Source organism: Hyla sarda, chromosome 1, assembly GCF_029499605.1.
Source record: "Hyla sarda isolate aHylSar1 chromosome 1, aHylSar1.hap1, whole genome shotgun sequence".
NCBI lineage: Eukaryota > Metazoa > Chordata > Amphibia > Anura > Hylidae > Hyla > Hyla sarda.
Genome location: NC_079189.1, coordinates 582,926,058 through 582,943,635, shown reverse-complemented (window position 1 = coordinate 582,943,635; position 17,578 = coordinate 582,926,058).

Below are 17,578 nucleotides of genomic sequence, written 5' to 3'. Positions count from 1 at the left end.
CAGGAGACATCTTCTATACTACACCACACAGGAGAGATCCTCTATACTACACCACACAGGACAGATCCTCTATACTACACCACACAGGACACATCCTCTATACTACACCACACAGGAGAGATCTTCTTTACTACACCACACAGGAGAGATCCTCTATACTACACCACACAGGAGAGATCCTCTATACTACACCACACAGGAGAGATTCTCTATACTACACCACACAGGAGAGATCTGCTATACTACACCTCATAGGAGAGATCCTCTATACTACAACACACAGGACACATCCTCTATACTACACCACACAGGACACATCCTCTATACTACACCACACAGGACAGATCCTCTATACTACACCACACAGGACAGATCCTCTATACTACACCACACAGAACAGATCCTCTATACTACACCACACAGGACAGATCCTCTATACTACACCACAGAGGAGACATCTTCTATACTACACCACACAGGAGAGATCCTCTATACTACACCACACAGGACACATCCTCTATACTACACCACACAGGACAGATCCTCTATACTACACCACACTGTAGAGATCCTCTATACTACACCACACAGGACAGATCCTCTATACTACACTACACAGGACAGATCCTCTATACTACACCACACAGGAGAGATCCTCTATACTACACTACACAGGACAGATCCTCTATACTACACCACACAGGACAGATCCTCTATACTACACTACACAGGACAGATCCTCTATACTACACCACACAGGACAGATCCTCTATACTACACCACACAGGAGAGATCCTCTATACTACACCACACAGGACAAATCCTCTATACTACACCACATAGGAGAGATCCTCTATACTACACCACACAGGACAGATCCTCTATACTACACCACAGAGGAGAGATCCTCTATACTACACCACACAGGAGAGATCCTCTATACTACACCACACAGGACAGATCCTCTATACTACACCACACAGGAGAGATCCTCTATACTACACCACACAGGAAAGATCCTCAATACTACACCACACAGGACAGATCCTCTATACTACACCACACAGGAGAGATCCTCTATACTACACCAAACAGGAGAGATCCTCTATACTACACCACACAGGACAGATCCTCTATACTACACTACACAGGACAGATCCTCTATACTACACCACACAGGAGAGATCCTCTATACTACACCACACAGGACACATCCTCTATACTACACCACACAGGAGAGATCCTCTATACTACACCACACAGGAGAGATCCTCTATACTACACCACAAAGGAGAGATCATCTATACTACACCACACAGGAGAGATCCTCTATACTACACCATACAGGAGAGATCCTCTATACTACACCACACAGGACACATCCTCTATACTACACCACACAGGAGAGATCCTCTATACTACACCACACAGGACAGATCCTCTATACTACACCACACAGGAGAGATCCTCTATACTACACCACACAGGACACATCCTCTATACTACACCCCACAGGACACATCCTCTATACTACACTACACAGGACAGATCCTCTATACTACACCACACAGGAGAGATCCTCTATACTACACCACACAGGACACATCCTCTATACTACACCACACAGGAGAGATCCTCTATACTACACCACACAGGACAGATCCTCTATACTACACCACACAGGAAAGATCCTCTATACTACACCACACAGGAGAGATCCTCTATACTACACCACACAAGACACATCCTCTATACTACACCCCACAGGACACATCCTCTATACTACACCACACAGGACACATCCTCTATACTACACCACACAGGACACATCCTCTATACTACACCACACAGGACACATCCTCTATACTACACCACACAGGATAGATCCTCTATACTACACCACACAGGACAGATCCTCTATACTATACCACACAGGAGAGATGTTCTATACTACACCACACAGAACAGTACCTCTATACTACACCACAAATTACACATCCTCTATACTACACCACACAGGACAGATCCTCTATACTACACTACACAGGACAGATCCTCTATACTACACCACACAGGACAGATCCTCTATACTACACCACACAGGAGAGATCCTCTATACTACACCAAACAGGACACATCCTCTATACTACACCACACAGGACACATCCTCTATACTACACCACACAGGACACGTCCTCTATACTACACCACACAGGACAGATCCTCTATACTACACCACACAGGAGAGATCCTCTATACTACACCACACAGGAGAGATCCTCTATACTACACCACACAGGAGAGACCCTCTATACTACACCACACAGGAGAGATCCTCTATACTACACCACAGAGAACAGATCATCTATACTACACCACACAGGAGAGATCATCTATACTACATCACACAGGAGAGATCCTCTATACTACACCACACAGGACAGATCCTCTATACTACACCACACAGGACAGATCCTCTATACTACACCACACAGGACACATCCTCTATACTACACCACACAGGAGAGATCTTCTTTACTACACCACACAGGAGAGATCCTCTCTACTACACCACACAGGAGAGATCCTCTATACTACACCACACAGGAGAGATTCTCTATACTACACCACACAGGAGAGATCTGCTATACTACACCTCATAGGAGAGATCCTCTATACTACAACACACAGGACACATCCACTATACTACACCACACAGGACAGATCCTCTATACTACACCACACAGGACAGATCCTCTATACTACACCACACAGAACAGATCCTCTATACTACACCACACAGGAGAGATCATCTATACTACACCACACATGACACATCCTCTATACTACACCACACAGGACAGATCCTCTATACTACACCACACAGGAGAGATCCTCTATACTACACCACACAGGACAGACCCTCTATACTACACCACACAGGAGAGATCCTCTATACTACACCACACAGGACACATCCTCTATACTACACCACACAGGACAGATCCTCTATACTACACCACACAGGAGAGATCCTCTATACTACACCTCACAGGACAGATCCTCTATACTACACCACACAGGACACATCCTCTATACTACACCACATAGGAGAGATCCTCTATACTACACCACACAGGACACATCCTCTATACTACACCACACAGGACACATCCTCTATACTACACCACACAGGACAGATCCTCTATACTACACCACACAGGACAGACCCTCTATACTACACCACACAGGAGAGATCCTCTATACTACACCACACAGGACACATCCTCTATACTACACCACACAGGACAGATCCTCTATACTACACCACACAGGAGAGATCCTCTATACTACACCTCACAGGACAGATCCTCTATACTACACCACACAGGACACATCCTTTATACTACACCACACAGGAGAGATCCTCTATACTACACCACACAGGAGAGATCCTCTATACTACACCACACAGGACACATCCTCTATACTACACCACACAGGAGAGATCCTCTATACTACACCACACAGGAGAGATCCTCTATACTACACCACACAGGACACATCCTCTATACTACACCACACAGGACACATCCTCTATACTACACCACACAGGACAGATCCTCTATACTACACCACACAGGAGAGATCCTCTATACTACACCACACAGGACAGATCCTCTATACTACACCACACAGGACACATCCTCTATACTACACCACACAGGACACATCCTCTATACTACACCACACAGGAGAGATCCTCTATACTACACAACACAGGACACATCCTCTATACTACACCACACAGGACAGATCCTCTATACTACACCACACAGGACAGATCCTCTATACTACACTACACAGGACAGATCCTCTATACTACACTACACAGGAGAGATCCTCTATACTACACCACACAGGACAAATCCTCTATACTACACCACATAGGAGAGATCCTCTATACTTCACCACACAGGAGACATCTTCTATACTACACCACACAGGAGAGATCCTCTATACTACACCACACAGGACACATCCTCTATATTACACCACACAGGACAGATCCTCTATACTACACCCCACAGGACATATCCTCAATACTACACCACACAGGACACATCCTCCATACTACACAACACATGAGAGATCCTCTATACTACACCACACAGGACACATCCTCTATACTACACCACACAGGACACATCCTCTATACTACACCACACAGGAGAGATCCTCTATACTACACAACACAGGACACATCCTCTATACTACACCACACAGGACAGATCCTCTATACTACACCACACAGGACAGATCCTCTATACTACACTACACAGGACAGATCCTCTATACTACACTACACAGGAGAGATCCTCTATACTACACCACACAGGACAAATCCTCTATACTACACCACATAGGAGAGATCCTCTATACTTCACCACACAGGAGACATCTTCTATACTACACCACACAGGAGAGATCCTCTATACTACACCACACAGGACACATCCTCTATATTACACCACACAGGACAGATCCTCTATACTACACCCCACAGGACATATCCTCAATACTACACCACACAGGACACATCCTCCATACTACACAACACATGAGAGATCCTCTATACTACACCACACAGGACAGATCCTCTATACTACACCACACTGTAGAGATCCTCTATACTACACCACACAGGACAGATCCTCTATACTACACTACACAGGACAGATCCTCTATACTACACCACACAGGAGAGATCCTCTATACTACACTACACAGGACAGATCCTCTATACTACACCACACAGGACAGATCCTCTATACTACACTACACAGGACAGATCCTCTATACTACACCACACAGGACAGATCTTCTATACTACACCACACAGGAGAGATCCTCTATACTACACCACACAGGACAAATCCTCTATACTACACTACATAGGAGAGATCCTCTATACTACACCACACAGGACAGATCCTCTATACTACACCACAGAGGAGAGATCCTCTATACTACACCACACAGGACAGATCCTCTATACTACACCACAGAGGAGAGATCCTCTATACTACACCACACAGGAGAGATCCTCTATACTACACCACACAGGACAGATCCTCTATACTACACCACACAGGAGAGATCCTCTATACTACACCACACAGGAAAGATCCTCTATACTACACCACACAGGACAGATCCTCTATACTACACCACACAGGAGAGATCCTCTATACTACACCACACAGGAGAGATCCTCTATACTACACCACACAGGACAGATCCTCTATACTACACTACACAGGACAGATCCTCTATACTACACCACACAGGAGAGATCCTCTATACTACACCACACAGGACACATCCTCTATACTACACCACACAGGAGAGATCCTCTATACTACACCACACAGGACACATCCTCTATACTACACCACACAGGAGAGATCCTCTATACTACACCACACAGGACACATCCTCTATACTACACCACACAGGAGAGATCATCTATACTACACCACACAGGAGAGATCCTCTATACTACACCACACAGGACACATCCTCTATACTACACCCCACAGGACACATCCTCTATACTACACTACACAGGACAGATCCTCTATACTACACCACACAGGAGAGATCCTCTATACTACACCACACAGGACACATCCTCTATACTACACCACACAGGAGAGATCCTCTATACTACACCACACAGGACAGATCCTCTATACTACACCACACAGGAGAGATCCTCTATACTACACTACACAGGACAGATCCTCTATACTACACCACACAGTAGAGATCCTCAATACTTCACCACACAGGAGAGATCCTCTATACTACACCACACAGGACACATCCTCTATACTACACCCCACAGGACACATCCTCTATACTACACCACACAGGACACATCCTCTATACTACACCACACAGGACAGATCTTCTATACTACACTACACAGGACAGATCCTCTATACTACACAACACTGGAGAGATCCTCTATACTACACCACACAGGATAGATCCTCTATACTACACCACAAAGGACAGATCCTCTATACTATACCACACAGGAGAGATGTTCTATACTACACCACACAGAAAAGTACCTCTATACTACACCACAAATTACACATCCTCTATACTACACCACACAGGACAGATCCTCTATACTACACTACACAGGACAGATCCTCTATACTACACCACACAGGACAGATCCTCTATACTACACCACACAGGAGAGATCCTCTATACTACACCAAACAGGACACATCCTCTATACTACACCACACAGGACACATCCTCTATACTACACCACACAGGACACGTCCTCTATACTACACCACACAGGACAGATCCTCTATACTACACCACACAGGAGAGATCCTCTATACTACACCACACAGGAGAGATCCTCTATACTACACCACACAGGAGAGACCCTCTATACTACACCACACAGGAGAGATCCTCTATACTACACCACAGAGAACAGATCATCTATACTACACCACACAGGAGAGATCCTCTATACTACACCACAGAGAACAGATCATCTATACTACACCACACAGGAGAGATCCTCTATACTACACCACACAGGACAGATCATCTATACTACATCACACAGGAGACATCTTCTATACTACACCACACAGGAGAGATCCTCTATACTACACCACACAGGACAGATCCTCTATACTACACCACACAGGACACATCCTCTATACTACACCACACAGGAGAGATCTTCTTTACTACACCACACAGGAGAGATCCTCTATACTACACCACACAGGAGAGATCCTCTATACTACACCACACAGGAGAGATTCTCTATACTACACCACACAGGAGAGATCTGCTATACTACACCTCATAGGAGAGATCCTCTATACTACAACACACAGGACACATCCTCTATACTACACCACACAGGACACATCCTCTATACTACACCACACAGGACAGATCCTCTATACTACACCACACAGGACAGATCCTCTATACTACACCACACAGAACAGATCCTCTATACTACACCACACAGGACAGATCCTCTATACTACACCACAGAGGAGACATCTTCTATACTACACCACACAGGAGAGATCCTCTATACTACACCACACAGGACACATCCTCTATACTACACCACACAGGACAGATCCTCTATACTACACCACACTGTAGAGATCCTCTATACTACACCACACAGGACAGATCCTCTATACTACACTACACAGGACAGATCCTCTATACTACACCACACAGGAGAGATCCTCTATACTACACTACACAGGACAGATCCTCTATACTACACCACACAGGACAGATCCTCTATACTACACTACACAGGACAGATCCTCTATACTACACCACACAGGACAGATCCTCTATACTACACCACACAGGAGAGATCCTCTATACTACACCACACAGGACAAATCCTCTATACTACACCACATAGGAGAGATCCTCTATACTACACCACACAGGACAGATCCTCTATACTACACCACAGAGGAGAGATCCTCTATACTACACCACACAGGAGAGATCCTCTATACTACACCACACAGGACAGATCCTCTATACTACACCACACAGGAGAGATCCTCTATACTACACCACACAGGAAAGATCCTCAATACTACACCACACAGGACAGATCCTCTATGCTACACCACACAGGAGAGATCCTCTATACTACACCAAACAGGAGAGATCCTCTATACTACACCACACAGGACAGATCCTCTATACTACACTACACAGGACAGATCCTCTATACTACACCACACAGGAGAGATCCTCTATACTACACCACACAGGACACATCCTCTATACTACACCACACAGGAGAGATCCTCTATACTACACCACACAGGAGAGATCCTCTATACTACACCACAAAGGAGAGATCATCTATACTACACCACACAGGAGAGATCCTCTATACTACACCATACAGGAGAGATCCTCTATACTACACCACACAGGACACATCCTCTATACTACACCACACAGGAGAGATCCTCTATACTACACCACACAGGACAGATCCTCTATACTACACCACACAGGAGAGATCCTCTATACTACACCACACAGGACACATCCTCTATACTACACCCCACAGGACACATCCTCTATACTACACTACACAGGACAGATCCTCTATACTACACCACACAGGAGAGATCCTCTATACTACACCACACAGGACACATCCTCTATACTACACCACACAGGAGAGATCCTCTATACTACACCACACAGGACAGATCCTCTATACTACACCACACAGGAAAGATCCTCTATACTACACCACACAGGAGAGATCCTCTATACTACACCACACAAGACACATCCTCTATACTACACCCCACAGGACACATCCTCTATACTACACCACACAGGACACATCCTCTATACTACACCACACAGGACACATCCTCTATACTACACCACACAGGACACATCCTCTATACTACACCACACAGGATAGATCCTCTATACTACACCACACAGGACAGATCCTCTATACTATACCACACAGGAGAGATGTTCTATACTACACCACACAGAACAGTACCTCTATACTACACCACAAATTACACATCCTCTATACTACACCACACAGGACAGATCCTCTATACTACACTACACAGGACAGATCCTCTATACTACACCACACAGGACAGATCCTCTATACTACACCACACAGGAGAGATCCTCTATACTACACCAAACAGGACACATCCTCTATACTACACCACACAGGACACATCCTCTATACTACACCACACAGGACACGTCCTCTATACTACACCACACAGGACAGATCCTCTATACTACACCACACAGGAGAGATCCTCTATACTACACCACACAGGAGAGATCCTCTATACTACACCACACAGGAGAGACCCTCTATACTACACCACACAGGAGAGATCCTCTATACTACACCACAGAGAACAGATCATCTATACTACACCACACAGGAGAGATCATCTATACTACATCACACAGGAGAGATCCTCTATACTACACCACACAGGACAGATCTTCTATACTACACCACACAGGACAGATCCTCTATACTACACCACACAGGACACATCCTCTATACTACACCACACAGGAGAGATCTTCTTTACTACACCACACAGGAGAGATCCTCTCTACTACACCACACAGGAGAGATCCTCTATACTACACCACACAGGAGAGATTCTCTATACTACACCACACAGGAGAGATCTGCTATACTACACCTCATAGGAGAGATCCTCTATACTACAACACACAGGACACATCCACTATACTACACCACACAGGACAGATCCTCTATACTACACCACACAGGACAGATCCTCTATACTACACCACACAGAACAGATCCTCTATACTACACCACACAGGAGAGATCATCTATACTACACCACACAGGAGAGATCCTCTATACTACACCACACAGGACAGATCCTCTATACTACACCACACAGGACAGATCTTCTATACTACACTACACAGGACAGATCCTCTATACTACACAACACTGGAGAGATCCTCTATACTACACCACACAGGACAGATCATCTATACTACACCACACAGGAGAGATCCTCTATACTACACCACACAGGACACATCCTCTATACTACACCACACAGGACACATCCTCTATACTACACCACACAGGACACATCCTCTATACTACACCACACAGGACAGATCCTCTATACTACACCACACAGGAGAGATCCTCTATACTACCCCACACAGGACAGATCCTCTATACTACACCACACAGGCTAGATCCTCTATACTACACCACACAGGACAGATCCTCTATACTACACCACACAGGAGAGATCCTCTATACTACACCACACAGGACAGATCTTCTATACTACACCACACAGGAGAGATCCTCTATACTACACCACACAGGACACATCCTCTATACTACACCACACAGGAGAGATCCTCTATACTACATCACACAGGAGAGATCCTCTATACTACACCACACAGGAGAGATCCTCTATACTACACCACACAGGAGAGATCATCTATACTACACCACACAGGACAGATCCTCTATACTACACCACACAGGAGAGATCCTCTATACTACACCACACAGGACAGATCCTCTATACTACTCCACACAGGAGAGATCCTCTATACTACACCACACAGGAGAGATTCTCTATACTACACCACACAGGAGAGATTCTCTATACTACACCACACAGGAAACATCCTCTATACTACACCACACAGGACAGATCCTCTATACTACACCACACAGGAGAGATCCTCTAAACTACACCACACAGGAGAGATCCTCTATACTTCACCACACAGGAGAGATCCTCTATACTACACCACACAGGAGAGATCCTCTAAACTACACCACACAGGACAGATCCTCTATACTACTCCAAACATGACAGACCCTCTATACTACACCACACAGGAGAGATCCTCTATACTACACCACACAGGAGAGATCCTCTATACTACACCACACAGGACACATCCTCTATACTACACCACACAGGACAGATCCTCTATACTACACCACACAGGACAGATCCTCTGTACTACACCACACAGGAGAGATCCTCTATACTACACCACACAGGACAGATCCTCTATACTACACCACACAGGACAGATCCTCTATACTACACCACACAGGACAGATCCTCTATACTACACCACAAATTACACATCCTCTATACTACACCACACAGAACAGATCCTCTATACTACACTACACAGGACAGATCCTCTATACTACACCACACAGGACAGATCCTCTATACTACACCACACAGGAGAGATCCTCTATACTACACCAAACAGGAGACATCCTCTATACTGCACCACACAGGACACGTCCTCTATACTACACCACACAGGACAGATCCTCTATACTACACCACACAGGAGAGATCCTCTATACTACACCACACAGGAGAGATCCTCTATACTACACCACACAGGAGAGACCCTCTATACTACACCACACAGGAGAGATCCTCTATACTACACCACAGAGAACACATCATCTATACTACACCACACAGGACACATCCTCTATACTACACCACACAGAACACATCCTCTATACTACACCACACAGGACAGATCCTCTATACTACACCACAAATTACACATCCTCTATACTACACCACACAGGACAGATCCTCTATACTACACTACACAGGACAGATCCTCTATACTACACCACACAGGACAGATCCTCTATACTACACCACACAGGACAGATCCTCTATACTACACCACACAGGACAGATCCTCTATACTACACTACACAGGACAGATCCTCTATACTACACCACACTGGAGAGATCATCTATACTTCACCACACAGGACAGATCCTCTATACTACACCCCACAGGACACATCCTCTATACTACACCACACAGGACAGATCCTCTATACTATACCACACAGGAGAGATGTTCTATACTACACCACACAGGAGAGATCTTCTATCCTACACCACACAGGAGAGATCCTCTATACTACACCCCACAGGACAGATCCTCTATACTACACCACACAGAACAGATCCTCTATACTACACCACAAATTACACATCCTCTATACTACACCACACAGGACAGATCCTCTATACTACACTACACAGGACAGATCCTCTATACTACACCACACAGGACAGATCCTCTATACTACACCACACAGGAGAGATCCTCTATACTACACCAAACAGGACACATCCTCTATACTACACCACACAGGACACGTCCTCTATACTACACCACAAAGGACAGATCCTCTATACTACACCACACAGGACAGATCCTCTATACTTCACCACACAGGAGAGATCCTCTATACTACACCACACAGGAGAGACCCTCTATACTACACCACACAGGAGAGATCCTCTATACTACACCACAGAGAACAGATCATCTATACTACACCACACGGGACACATCCTCTATACTACACCACACAGGACAGATCCTCTATACTACACCACACAGGACAGATCCTCTATACTACACTACACAGGACAGATCCTCTATACTACACCACACTGGAGAGATCATCTATACTTCACCACACAGGACAGATCCTCTATACTACACCACACAGGACACATCCTCTATACTACACCACACAGGACACATCCTCTATACTACACCACACAGGACAGATCCTCTATACTACACCACATAGGACAGATCCTCTATACTACACCACACAGGACACATCCTCTATACTACACCACACAGGACACATCCTCTATACTACACCACACAGGTAAGATCCTCTAAATTACACCACACAGGAGAGATCCTCTATACTACACCACACAGGACAGATCCTCTATACTACACCACACAGGAGAGATCCTCTATACAACACCACACAGGACAGATCCTCTATACTACACCACACAGGAGAGATCCTCTATACTACACCCCACAGGACACATCCTCTATACTACACCACACAGGAGAGATCCTCTATACTACACCACACAGGTAAGATCCTCTAAATTACACCACACAGGAGAGATCCTCTATACTACACCACACAGGACAGATCCTCTATACTACACCACACAGGAGAGATCCTCTATACAACACCACACAGGACAGATCCTCTATACTACACCACACAGGACAGATCCTCTATACTACACCACACAGGACAGATCCTCTATAGTACACCACACAGGAGACATCCTCTATACTACACTACACAGGACAGATCCTCTATACTACCCCACACAGGAGAGATCCTCTATACTACACCACACAGGACACATTCTCTATACTACACTACACAGGAGAGGTCCTCTATACTACACCACACAGGATACATCCTCTATACTACACCACACAGGACAGATCCTCTATACTACACCACACAGGAGAGATCCTCTATACTACACCACACAGGACAGATCCTCTATTCTACACCACACAGGAGAGATCCTCTATACTACACCACACAGGAGAGATCCTCTATACTACACCACACAGGAGAGATCCTCTATACTACACCACACAGGAGAGATCCTCTATACTACACCACACAGGAGAGATCCTCTATACTACACCACACAGGACAGATCCTCTATACTACACCACACAGGAGAGATCCTCTATACTACACTACACAGGACAGATCCTCTATACTACACCACACAGGACAGATCCTCTATACTACACCACACAGGAGAGATCCTCTATACTACACCACACAGGACAGATCCTCTATACTACACCACACATGAGAGATCCTCTATACTACACCACACAGGGCACATCCTCTATACTACACCACACAGGACAGATCCTCTATACTACACCACACAGGAGAGATCCTCTATACTACACCACACAGGACAGATCCTCTATACTACACCACACATGAGAGATCCTCTATACTACACCACACAGGGCACATCCTCTATACTACACCACACAGGAGAGATCCTCTATACTACACCACACAGGAGAGATCCTCTATACTACACCACACAGGACATATCCTCTATACTACACTACACAGGAGAGAACCTCTATACTACACCACACAGGAGAGATCCTCTATACTACACCACACAGGAGAGATCCTCTATACTACACCACACAGGACATATCCTCTATACTACACCCCACAGGACAGATCCTCTATACTACACCACACAGGACACATCCTCTATACTACACCACACAGGACACATCCTCTATACTACACCACACAGGAGAGATCCTCTATACTACACCACACAGGACACATCCTCTATACTACACAACACAGGAGAGATCCTCTATACTACACCACACAGGAGAGATCCTCTATACTACACCACACAGGACACATCCTAAATTACTACACCACACAGGACACATCTTCTATACTACACCACACAGGAGACATCCTCTATACTACACGACACAGGACAGATCCTCTATACTACACCACACAGGACAGATCCTCTATACTACACCACACAGGACAGATCCTCTATACTACACCACACAGGACACATCCTCTATACTACACCACACAGGAGAGATCCTCTATACTACACCACACAGGACAGATCCTCTATACTACACCACACAGGACAGATCCTCTATACTACACCACACAGGACACATCCTCTATACTACACCACACAGGACAGATCCTCTATACTATACCACACAGGACACATCCTCTATACTACACCACACAGGAGAGATCCTCTATACTACACCACACAGGACAGATCCTCTATACTACACCACACAGGAGAGATCCTCTATACTACACCACACAGGACAGATCCTCTATACTACACCACACAGGAGAGATCCTCTATACTACACCACACAGAACAGATCCTCTATACTACACCACACAGGAGATATCCTCTATACTACACCACACAGGAGAGATCCTCTATACTACACCACACAGGAGAGATCCTCTATACTACACCACACAGGAGAGATCCTCTTTACTACACCACACAGGACAGATCCTCTATACTACACCACACAGGACACATCCTCTATACTACACCACACAGGAGAGATCCCCTATACTACACCACACAGGACAGATCCTCTATACTACACCACACAGGAGAGATCCTCTATACTACACCACACAGGACAGATCCTCTATACTACACCACACAGGACACATCCTCTGTACTACACCACACAGGACAGATCCTCTATACTACACTACACAGGACAGGTCCTCTATACTACACCACACAGGACACATCCTCTATACTACACCACACAGGACACATCCTCTATACTACACCACACAGGACAGATCCTCTATACTACACTACACAGGACAGGTCCTCTATACTACACCACACAGGACACATCCTCTATACTACACCACACAGGAGATATCCTCTATACTACACCACACAGGAGAGATCCTCTATACTACACCACACAGGACATATCCTCTATACTACACCACACAGGAGAGATCCTCTATACTACACTACACAGGACAGATCCTCTATACTACACTACACAGGAGAGATCCTCTATACTACACTACACAGGACAGATCCTCTATACTACACCACACAGGAGAGATCCTCTATACTACACCACACAGGAGACATCCTCTATACTACACCACACAGGACAGATCCTCTATACTACACCACACAGGACACATCCTCTATACTACACCACACAGGAGAGATCCTCTATACTACACCACACAGGACACATCCTCTATACTACACCATACAGGAGAGATCCTCTATACTACACCACACAGGACAGATCCTCTATACTACATCACACAGGACACATCCTCTATACTACACTACACAGGAGAGATCCTCTATACTACACTACACAGGAGAGATCCTCTATACTACACCACACAGGACAAATCCTCTATACTACACCACACAGGACAGATCCTCTATACTACACCACACAGGACAGATCCTCTATACTACACCACACAGGACGCATCCTCTATACTACACCACACAGGAGAGATCCTCTATACTACACCACACAGGAGAGATCATCTATACTACACCACATAGGAGAGATCCTCTATACTACACCACACAGGACAGATCCTCTATACTACACCACACAGGACACATCCTCTATACTACACCACACACAGGAGAGATCATCTATACTACACCACATAGGAGAGATCCTCTATACTACACCACACAGGACAGATCCTCTATACTACACCACACAGGAGAGATCCTCTATACTACACCACACAGGACAAATCCTCTATACTACACCACACAGGACAGATCCTCTATACTACACCACACAGGAGAGATCCTCTATACTACACTACATAGGACAGATCCTCTATACTACACCACACAGGAGAGATCCTCTATACTACACCACACAGGAGAGATCCTCTATACTACACCACACAGGACACATCCTAAATTACTACACCACACAGGAGAGATCCTCTATACTACACCACACAGGACACATCCTCTATACTACACCACACAGGACACATCCTCTATACTACACCACACAGGACACATCCTCTATACTACACCACACAGGACAGACCCTCTATACTACACCACACAGGAGAGATCCTCTATACTACACCACACAGGACACATCCTCTATACTACACCACACAGGACAGATCCTCTATACTACACCACACAGGAGAGATCCTCTATACTACACCACACAGGAGAGATCCTCTATACTACACCACACAGGAGAGATCCTCTATACTACACCACACAGGAGAGATCCTCTATACTACACCTCACAGGACAGATCCTCTATACTACACCACACAGGACACATCCTCTATACTACACCACACAGGAGAGATCCTCTATACTACACCACACAGGAGAGATCCTCTACACTACACCACACAGGAGAGATCCTCTATATTACACCACACAGGAGAGATCCTCTATATTACACATCACAGGACAGATCCTCTATACTACACCACACAGGACACATCCTCTATACTACACCACACAGGACACATCCTCTATACTACACCACACAGGACAGATCCTCTATACTACACCACACAGAACAGATCCTCTATACTACACCACACAGGAGAGATCCTCTATACTACACCTCACAGGACAGATCCTCTATACTACACCACACAGGACACATCCTCTATACTACACCACACAGGAGAGATCCTCTATACTACACCACACAGGAGAGATCCTCTATACTACACCACACAGGACACATCCTCTATACTACACCACACAGGACAGATCCTCTATACTACACCACACAGGAGAGATCCTCTATACTACACCACACAGGACAGATCCTCTATACTACACCACACAGGACACATCCTCTATACTACACCACACAGGACACATCCTCTATACTACACCACACAGGAGAGATCCTCTATACTACACCACACAGGACACATCCTCTATACTACACCACACAGGACAGATCCTCTATACTACACCACACAGGACAGATCCTCTATACTACACTACACAGGACAGATCCTCTATACTACACCACACAGGAGAGATCCTCTATACTACACCACACAGGACAAATCCTCTATACCACACCACACAGGAGAGATCCTCTATACTACACCACACAGGAGAGATCCTCTATACTTCACCACACAGGAGAGATCTTCCTTACTACACCCCACAGGAGACATCTTCTATACTACACCACACAGGACACATCCTCTATACTACACCACACAGGACAGATCCTCTATACTACACCACACAGGACAGATCCTCTATACTACACCACACAGGAGAGATCCTCTATACTACACCCCACAGGACATATCCTCAATACTACACCACACAGGACACATCCTCCATACTACACAACACATGAGAGATCCTCTATACTACACCACACAGGACAGATCCTCTATACTACACCACACTGTAGAGATCCTCTATACTACACCACACAGGACAGATCCTATCTA